Source organism: Aulonocara stuartgranti, assembly GCF_965226115.1.
Source record: "Aulonocara stuartgranti genome assembly, chromosome: 3".
NCBI lineage: Eukaryota > Metazoa > Chordata > Actinopteri > Cichliformes > Cichlidae > Aulonocara > Aulonocara stuartgranti.
The window spans coordinates 7,980,727-7,991,644 of record NC_138941.1 but is presented as its reverse complement, the minus strand read 5'-3'; the positions used below and the strand labels follow the sequence as shown (position 1 = coordinate 7,991,644).

Genomic DNA, 10,918 nt, shown 5'->3' with positions numbered 1-10,918 from the left:
TCTCACTCATGGCCAAGAAATTGAAATAAACCTTGTTTCCCTGCTGGATAGTGATCCACTGTAACTCTGCTCCTCCTTCCTGTTTAGGATTTCTGTGGCTGAAGTAAAATTCCCTCCATCCATCACTTATCCCAGCTAACCCAAAGTGAAATAAAGTTTTGCTGGTCTTAAAAAAGCATTACAATAATGGGCATTACCAATGCAAACTGAATGATACAGAAGATGAAAGAAGAGACTTTGATCAGTTAATAAAGCTCATGATCTGGATTCATTGTGGCTGCTACACAGATACTTCTGGGTCACTTCTCTCAGTTAGGAACCTTCCTCACCAAACTGACTGTTGGACCACACCCCTGGTTTCATGAGAAATAGTTTCAGCCATGATTTCTCTTCCTGTATTTCAGAGTAAAGACTGAAGTGACAAATGGAAGCATGTTCAAAAAACACAATGTGAGAGAGACGTTGAGGTCCTTAGAAGTTACCCTGGGTTTTTCTGTCACCCTGCTAGATGTTACACACCTTGTTATTGGACTGATTTCTACTGCTGGACTACTCCTGCGGAGAGTAACAATACTCTTACTAATTAGCTCCCTTTCACACCTTTGGGGATATTTATTTTTGTGTTTGCAGCGCTGTGAGCCAGAACAGCGAGAGAAAAATCTGCAACAGCGACGAGCCGAATGCTTACGTGAATCGCAGCAGCTGCACATGTGCTACGCTGAATTAGAGGATATCTTTGCTCTGGATTTCTATTTCTACTTTTTCATTTCTATATGATTCTTCTTGCATCTAAACAAAGATGATTCAATTTGCTAAATGTTGATGGCTCTTCGTGCTCAGGTGTAAATGAGACGTAATATTTGCTCTTGGTTTGGTTCTCCTGTACAGAACCTTGCAGTACAACAGAAACCTAAAAACATTATTTGTAGTTGTTATTCTTAGTTGTTCTGCTGCCTAAATACCACAGGGTCTGATTATGAAGTTATTGAGCTGCACATACTTTACGACCTGCTTAAGTTCGAGGTCACAGCGTCTGTAGAGCAGCTGGAACATAATGAAGTCTACAAGGTTAAAGTTTTCTCTTCAGTTATTGTTCTTTCTGCTGCTTGGTTTGATGGAGCTGAGAGCTTTTGTTTTTATTATTGTTATTATAATTATCATGAATATTTTACTCTCTAGAAGCTTTAAAATAGTGTTTGTGTTTGAAAACATTGATTTAAGAATTGAACAGAAACATCTGTCCTTCTGAAAATCGCCCAAAGGCACGGAGACAAAGTCAAAGGATGCAACCTGTAACTTTCTCTTCCTTCATGTCAGGACCATCATCCATGATTTATATAAAATGCATATAGCAACAGTAGCACTTTAGTTTGGACTTTATGATTTCTGTAACTGGAAAATATTATTTTGTTTAAAGACAGAAGTGACCGCATAGTTGCAACATCAAAGGGAAATATTAATTAATTAGCATCAAGTATATTTGTTGCTTAAGCGTTTGCACTATAACTTAAGTAGGATTATAACTTTTAAGGAAGGAAAGATTTCAGATATTTAGTTCACTGCTTCAGTTATTTTATATGAAATTAAAACATTTACGTTGGTCAAATATGATGCTCTAAATCAAATAAAAGTTTGAAAATAAATGATGTATTTTTAAATGCTGCAACAAATGTTCACAAAAAGTAACTATAATTAAAACCAGTTAAACAAAATCAAATGTTTGAATCATGCTTAACCAAATGCCAGGCTGGAGAGCTGAACCTAAAGTATACGTAGAAAGATTTCAACATCTGAGCAGTTTTTAATGTTTTTATCACATATAAATGTCACAGCAGTGGGTCCTGGCCCAATGCTTTGTGTTTTTGGTTTTCTTTGACTCTTGTTTTTCTTGCTTTTTGTTCTTCTTATTTATCAGGCTCTCAGTAATCTTAGTTCTCCCTCCCTCAGTGTTCATTTCAGCCTGTGTTTAGTTTCTGTTCCCGTGTCCCACGTTTCATCGTTTCATGTCGAGTCAGCCCTGTCTCTCTGTTTCCTGTGTCTCCCCAGTCAGCCCCGCCTCCCTCGGGCACTCATGTGTGATACAGAGTAATAAACCTGACTACATTTGCTACACTCTCTTTATTACCTGTTACTTTAAAATTCATACACTAATTATGTCTGCCCATCTCTCTAATGTGAAGGTCAAAGGTCAACATCCCAGTGACATAAGAATAATCCCAAAGGGGCAAAGGCAGCAGTTAATTTAGCACATTTAGCATTAAGGGTACAGCAAGGATATACTTTTACTTATTGTGGCAGGGGTGTGGTCTCTGGCCTGCTGCAGTGGAGGCTGGTGGCGGGACGTTGGACGGCACAGGTGAGGGTGATGGAGCTCATGACTCTCCCCTTTATAGTGACGGAGGAGACTGGCGTGGGGGAAGCGTGTAGTGGAGGAAGCCGAGGAGAGAGCTGGTTTCTGGCTACAAAGACGGCGTCAAACCAGAAAAGATTGCTCGTGGTCAAATAATGTGTCAATCACCTGTGAATCAAACTGTGTGTGGCTCAGTTCATGTCACAGTGTTGTTTAGTATATCTTCACTTGTCTCACTCTCCTTCTGTTCTGTCCATCAGGACGATCCTCAGTGCTTACACAGATCCTCCATTGATGTTGTAACTGTTGGCATGATGACATTGTATATAATTTCGATTATTTCTTTATCTCTTCAAGATCTATGTCATGATTGTAAATTGTTTAAGCTGTACATTACTGTTTGTTTTTTGTAGTCAACGTTTTGGTGCTTTGTGCTTTTATTTTGAAAGTCAAGTTCGCTTACAAGTTGCGCTAGAATAAAGGTTTTTAGTGGTTTTATTATAAAGGTTTTATTATTATATAATAATGATAATAATAATATCAATAACATTGAGGCACATTGTGTGGAGGAGGTTCAGTCATATCCTGATCATCCAGACAGATTTGATGGTTTTTATCCTCACCTGCTGTGTAGAAATGGTCTGACTGGTCGCTGTTACTGGGAGGTCGAGTGGAGAGGAAACGTTTTTATATCAGTGAGTTACAGAAGCATCAGAAGGAAAGGAGGCAGAGACTGTTTGTTTGGATACAATGATCAGTCCTGGAGTCTGATCTGCTCTGATGATGGTCCTGATTCTGTCTGGCACAATAACAGACAAACATCCATCTCCTCCTCCTCCTCCTCCTCCTCCTCCTCCTCCTCTGTCTCTAACAGAGCAGCAGTGTATGTGGACTGTCCTGCTGGCACTCTGTCCTTCTACAGAGTCTCCTCTGACACTCTGATCCACCTCCACACCTTCAACACCACATTCACTCAAACTCTTTATCCTGGTTTTAGACTCTGGTCTCCTGGTTCCTCAGTGTCCCTGTGCTGAGTGGAGTGTAAAGAGTGTCTCCTGTTACAGAAACACTCTGACTGTTGAACAGATAGTTCAGTCTGTACATGTCTGTCTCTTTCACTCACAAACACGTTTTCAGATTCATGGATTCAATCAGTTGATGTTTGAAACTCTTCTAAATGATTCCTTGTAAACTTCTTCCTCTTCAGTCACAAACAAACAGGAAGTGATGTCACATGTGTTCCTGTCCACACAGCAGAATGAGTCTATTGCTGACAGTGATGTACAAACAGAGTGAGCATTTCTGAGGCCCAAAATAAACTGAGTAGTTCACTGAATGAACAATGGACTGTGAGCTCAGTTCCTTCATCATTAGTATGGATTATATAAATTAAATAAATGGTAAATGGCCTGCATTTGTATAGCGCTTTTCTAGTCCATAGGACCCCAAAGCGCTTTACACTACATTCAGTCATTCACCCATTCACACACACATTCACACACTGGCGATAGCAAGCTACATTGTAGCCACAGCTGCCCTGGGGCGCACTGACAGAGGCGAGGCTGCCGGACACTAAGTAAGACGCCACCGGGCCCTCTGACCACCACCAGTAGGCAAACACTGTGAGCCAATGTGTTTGTTTGTGTTGGATCAATAGATTTGACAGACTTGGTTCATCCAGAGGGAAACAGTCCAAATTCAGATCTAATGAAATGATGGAGGCTGTTTCCTACCACGGTGCTGATGTGTGACTAACAAGGCTCATGGTCTCCAGCAGACAAGCGCCTGGAATGAGGTGAGCTGAGTGTTGCTTTGGTGGGTCTGTGCCCACGTCATGCATCAGGATTCATGTTGGCAATAGTTCATATCTCTGTTCTTCAGCCTTCATCACAAAGCTGTGAAGGAAAAACAAACATCTAACAGGATCTGATGGATGCAAAGTCCACTGAGCTCTTTGTCATTTACAAACTTGTCCAACCAACAAGAGCACAGATGAAAAACACAGTGACAGTTAAAGGATTTTGCCATATATGAGCATAGATTACTTTCATATAGATTTTCAATGCAGGCTTTTGGTGAGCCGCTGGGTTCTGTCTAATAATCATTTCAGCATTTTACAATAGAATAGCTCTTTATTAGCTCTTCATTTATTGTTATTGTTCATGAAACAAGGAAGCTGTTTCTCATTGGATGTTAGTTTCATGTTCATCAGGATCATTTTCTAAAGAGCTGATATTGAGACCATTTACTGCACTGGCTGCACATCCTGTCTACATTTCTCTGTGTGTGCTGTGTTTGTCTTTCATGTTTCTCCATAGTGACACAACAGTGAACAGCAGCAGATCTACTCTTCATCTGTTTTAGGTCCAGTGAAAGATATGAAGCAGAAATGGTGTCATTAGGAGAAGAAGAGGAGAGTGAGAGAGAGAGAGAGAGAGAGGAGGTAAGTGACGGACAAGGTAAGCGACTCATGTTGTAACTGACGTCAGACGCCGGAGATTTTGGCGGAAAATTAAAGAAAATGGTAGTTTAGATTTGAACAAATTCATTTAAGCTACCAAATACACTTATCACTTGTCTTATAACTAACAATATTTGTCTAAATAATATCCAACACCCTGGAGAACAACGGGGAGAGTTTAGAGACTCTCCAAGATTACATTGATCAGTGCTTTCAGGATCTCGTGATGAAGAAGGCCCAGTGTGCAGCTTCAAACTTGAGACGCCGTCGTCGAAAAGACAACGCCCGGCAGATTCCCCCGGCTCAACATCGCCAGCTGGCAAAGATATTGCCGACATACTGGAGTCAATCGACAAGCGATTTTCCAGTTTTGACGCAAGGCTGTCCTTGGTGGAGATTCTTCACCGAGAATTTAAATGCTTGCGCGAATCCCTGGAGTTCAGCCAGCAGCAGGTGGAAACGCTTGCTGCTGAAAATGCCACGCTAAGGGAGTCGGTGAAATGTCTCACAGAAAATGTTACCCAGCTCAATAGAGAAAATAAAAAAATAAAAGAAACAGTTATTGGCTTCAGTTCATCTCAGAATGGTTAAAACATACCCTCTTAGATGAGCCCTGGCTAGATGTTGAACAGGCACTATGCAAGGATCTAGAAATTTCAGACCTACCATTTATTAGCTCAAACATCAAAAGACATGAATGCTTTAAAAGCATCAACATCAGCTTTTCTCTGACAGCATGCTGGGAGTTTCTAAAAATAACAGAGTCTTCATTAATTCCATGCAAACGTACACCTATCTGGAATAACCCTGACATATTACAAAACAATAATATGATTAATTTCCCAGAATGGAGTTGTAAAGGAATTAAATACTTAGAACAAATATTAGAGGGAACAGAATTTATTCCATTTGACAGACTAGTTGCACAATATGGGATCAACAAGAAAAGATTTTTAGAATATCAACAAATTAAATCCATAATAAAAAAGAAATTTAACCTCAGTCAAGTTGACTTACAAACACCACCAAGTGCGGCACATTTCCTTACTCTTAAATCCCCCAAATTATTATCTAAAATATACAGAACACTTTCTAAATTAGATGAATCAATATCCCTTCCTATTGCAAAGTGGGAAGCAGATTTATCAGTCAGCTTAGACCAAAACTTCTGGTCTCAGATTTGCTTAAAAACCTTTAAATTGATTAAAAATCCCAGTCTGCAATTAATACAATACAAAATACTACATAGAGTGCGCTATACAGGTCATCGGATGTTCAAGATGGGCTTTACATCTTCCAACAACTGCTCACACTGTCAAAGCAATACACCAGACAATTACATTCACGCTCTTTGGTTCTGTCCACCAGTGCAGAAGTTTTGGCGCGAGATATGTGAAGACTTATCAAAGTGTCTGAAATGTAACATTCCAACTTCCCCCTTAGTGTGTTTGTTGGGCAGCTTAGATAATGTCACTTCAGAAAAGAATATAGCCCATATGGTTTTCACTGCCCTATGCATAGCCAAGAAAACAGTCCTCATGAACTGGAAAAATAAAAACAATCTTAATTCTAACCAATATAGAAATTATCTATTAGATTACATTAGTCTTGATACAGCCTCGGCCACCACATCAGATCAATTGCTCTGGGCTCCTTTGATCAGCTCCATCACCTAGTGGGGGTGGGGGGTCATAGTTTGGTCCTGCCTTCACTGTTGTGATTGGTGTGGGGGTAGGGACAGGCTTAGGGCGTCGGGGGGTTCCCCGGAGGCATCTTCCTTGGGGGGCTCAACCCGGGGTAGAGGTCATGTCCGGATGGGGGCTCTTTTGGCTCTCGGGTGACTGTTTCCTCGTGGCTGCGTGCAGCGGGAATAGGGGAGGGTCTGTGCTGACGGACGTGAGTTATTGACCTGGTAGCCTGGCTGCCCCTGGGTGGGTCCGGGATGGGCGTGGGGTTCTGGGGGCGCTCAGTCTCTGGGCTGGGGCCCTGGCCGGGCTACCCCCCCCTCTGTCCCCTTCTGGCTGCCTCTGCCTCAATTTTATCCCACAACTTAGACATTCACATTACTCACATCCTCATTACACATACATATAGGATCTTGGGGGTGGGCACGATACACGGAGTCCAAGTTACCATCAGGGTGTACACCTCACCCCTGGCATCGTTGCCCACCTCTCAATTTTGAATACACGTAGACATTGAGGGCTAGCAGGAGGGACTATGCGCTTACCTGCTGCTCTCTGGCAGGTAGCTCCATGCCCTCCTGGGTTTTAAATTCACCTTAGAACACACATGCATCAACACTACAATGAGCGGGTGGAGGGAGGTTTGGAGTCTTCTCTCATCCCCATTCTCTGCGACCTGCTGGAGCGGGGGGGCTTGGAGGAGTTGGCCGTCCGACTGCGGTCTGGGGTGTGGGGCCTCCCTGCTGCTACGTAGTCGGGGCGGTCTGCCTCTCCCCACCGCAGGGAAAAGGGTAACACCACCTGGGTCTGGGTGCAGTTCCCCCCTCCAAGGGCAAGGGTACCTAGACCCGGTTCGTAGAGTACGCTTGGGGAGTGTGATCGTGTGTTCAGCGTCTCTTTATGTCTGTCTCCACGTCGGTTGAGTGTGAAGTGCACATGAGAGCATGAGGGTGGGAATGGATGTTTGTATCTGTGTGTGCCTGTATGTCTGTGTCTATATGTCAGGTTGGGTATCAGACGCCACCTCTCTGGGGACATCTCAGGCCCTCCAAGGTTTGGAGGCCTATCTCCACCCACCACCACTTCCCCTGCCGGTGGCGGACTCCCTCAGGTGTCGGTGCGTTGGTGGTTCTTTGTGTCTGGGGGTGGGCGTCCAGGTACACACCGGCTCACTCCTTGGCGGCCGCTTATTGGGGCTCGCTCGGGCCATTTCGGAGGTGGGGTGCCCCCGGCCTCTCGGCCTGGGGCTTGGTCACTCAGGCACAGCTGGCTGCCGGCGGAGCTCACGGGCGGGTCACTGCAACTCCCCCTGGCTTCTGCTCCGCGGCTGCTGAATGAGCCCTCATCTGGGACTCTCCTCAGCTCTTACTGGGACAGTGGCGCGGCTGCCCCTCTGTGGGTCTTCCTTGGTCTCTTGTGTTCTGGGGGCCTCTGGATGTCTGAAGTTTTGATCTCCTCCATACCTGCTTCATACCATAGAGGACAGGGCTGTGGCTCCCCACACTCCCTAGCAGATCATTACATGGAGAAACCTGACCTGCAGGTCAAAATGATGAAGTTGTGCCCTATCTGGTCTTCCAAAGCAATTTGGTTTAATGCAACGTTCCACTTTGAACTTTGAAATCAGCTGGAGATCCTCCAGCCAATCACGCCACCGCTGGGAAAGAGAGTGGGGAATAACCTCATCACACTTCAAATTTTGTCGGCAAAGCTCTTGTAGCAACAGTTTAGCTGGCATACTGAAGGGAGACAAGATTCCCAAAGGATCATACAGTGAGCTGACCACAGACAAAATGCCCCTTCTGGTGCTTGGACGGTCCTGCAGAGAGGTTCTGAACTAGATCTTGTCTGTTGCTATGCACCACTGTAAACCCAGTGCTCTCTCAACTGGAAGTTGATCTGTGTCCAAATCCAGATCATTAATTTCCTTTGCTCTTCTTTCCTCTGGGATTGACATGAGCACTGTGCGACTGTTGCTGATCCATTTTGAAAGCTTAAATCCTCCTTTAGCGCAGATATTTGTCAGTCTATTCACCATGTGCCCTGCCTCCTCTTCTGAAGCAACAGATTTCAAACAATCATCCACATAAAAGTTTCTTTTGACTGTATCAACCACTTCAGCTGGAAACTGTTGTGCATTATCATCTGCAGTTCTCTGTAGAGCATAATTTGCACAGCTTGGCGAAGATACAGCTCCAAACAAATGCACTTTCATCCTGCATTCCTGTGCAGACCTTGAAGTGTCGCCATGTTGCCACCACAGGAAACGGAGAAAGTTGACATGTTTTTCTGAGACGTGAACTTGGTGAAACATGGAATCAATGTCCGCCATTAATGCAACAGGCTCTTGTCTAAATCTGATCAGAACCCCAACCAGCGAGTTTGTGAGATCAGGTCCCTGTAGAAGCTGACTGTTCAATGATGCTCCTTTATAAGTTGTTCCACAGTCAAATACAACTCTTAATTTGCCCTTTGTGGGATGATACACTCCATGATGGGGGATGTACCACACCTTTCCATCATCTTTGTGCAACTCAACTACAGGCACAAACTCGGCATATCCTTGTTCAAGCATGTTGTTTACACATTCAGTGTATTCATCCTTATAATGAGTATCCTTTTCAAATCTCCGTCTGAGACTCTGGAGACGCTGCTCCGCGACACAGAGGTTATTTGGCAAACTGGAACCTTCTCTCCTGAAAGGCAAATCAATGTGATAATGATTTCCAATAAGCTTTATTGACCTACTAACAATATCCATGAAGCACAGATCCTCTCTAGACATTTCAGTCTGCTCCTCTGATGATGTTTCATTAAAATCATGATTGTACTGTTTAATCAACATTTCTTCAAGACGCTCAACAGAAATCCTATTGGCTGTTACAGCAGTGCAGTTGGTTTTATTTCCACTGTTACTTCCAGTGCGCAGGGGACCATTTATGACCCAGCCAACTTTTGTTTTTACAGCATAAGGTCCACCCCCCACACTGTTTATCACCTTCCATGGCTCCAAAACATTGGAAGCATCAGTGCCTATCAGTAGCTCCACATCTGCATTAACGTTGTGCAGTTTAACAGGTTTAAGATGAGGCCACTGATCGATGTCGCTTTGCTGGGGAATATTAACTGTAGAAACTGGCATAGTCTTTTGAGTCAAAACATCTGGCAATGGCATGAAATCATTTGCTTCTAAACCAGACAGAACTTGTGTATGTCACAGGCTGGGTCTCTGACCCAGCGCTCTGAGTTCATGTTTGTATTTGTCTCATTTTGTTATGTGATTAGTTTTGTGTCATTTCCTATCTGTCTTTAGTTTGGGCAGTTATTGTTTATTGTTCCTCTGGTTTTCTATGTTTTGGGGTTTTGTATTTATTCATCACGTATTAGGTCTGTTAAGTTGTGTTGTCATGTTTAGTTTTAGTATTTCCTGTTTTATTCTGACAGTGTCATGTGTTCTTTGTTCATTGTATTTAGCTTTCCTCTCCTGGTCCTGTCATTAGGTTTATGTCAGTCAGCTGTTCCCCCATGTGTCTCCACTTCCACTGATCACCTCATGTCTGTATTTAAGCCTTTTGTTTTCTTCATGCCATTGTCGGGTCGTCTGTTTATTTGACCTCAGTCTTAGTTACGGTTTTTGTCTGTTATGTATTATTAGTCTTAGTCATGGTCTTTGCTTGTTATTTTCCACCACAGTCATAGTTTAGGTTTTGGTCTCAGTACCGTTTAGTATTTTGTTTCTTAGTGTCTTGTCAGTTTACTTTGGTTTTCTGGTTTACTTCTGCCGTCATTTAATAAAGGATCACTTTTCTGTTCAAACTTCAACTCCTCGTCCTCATCTGCTTTTGGGTCCTGTTTCCACACACACCGGCGCACCCCGCCGTGACAGTGTACTAACAATCCTATCTTGACTCATTGTTCTCAAAAAGATATTGGTCTTTTTACCTTTTACATTCAGTCTTTTTGCCAGAGTTTCTGTACAGAATGTACCTGAACTTCCAGGATCCAAAAACGCATAGGTTTGCACAATTTTATTGCTCTTTTGGCTCTTAACTTGAACTGGAACTATAGAAAAAATTGCATCAACTTCATGACCAGCCCCAATATACCCACATGTCTGAGTGGTTGCAGTTGAAAAGTTGACATTAGAGTTTGTCCTCTGAGTTTGTTCCGAAGACGCACCTGGATCTTTTCGCTCTATATGAAGAACCCCTGGGTGCCTTTGGTGACACACGTCGCAATCCAAACGACTCCTACAGTCTTTGCTTGTGTGACCAACTTTTAAACAACCAAAACAAATTCCCCTTTCCTTGATAAAAGTCAACTTATCCTGATGCGTTTTAGCTTTAAACTGCTTACAATTCTCTAGTAAATGATTGCTGTGTGAACAAAACAAACAACTATGCAGAACAGCGGAAGTTGTTC

At 43.2% G+C, this 10,918-nt stretch overlaps 1 protein-coding gene across 1 annotated transcript in view; it reads right to left on the bottom strand.

Moving 5' to 3' along the window:
- LOC309702393 (NACHT, LRR and PYD domains-containing protein 3-like) overlaps positions 1-10,918 on the bottom strand; it is a 200,764-nt gene that overhangs the window by 151,270 nt on the left and 38,576 nt on the right. The window lies entirely within an intron of this gene.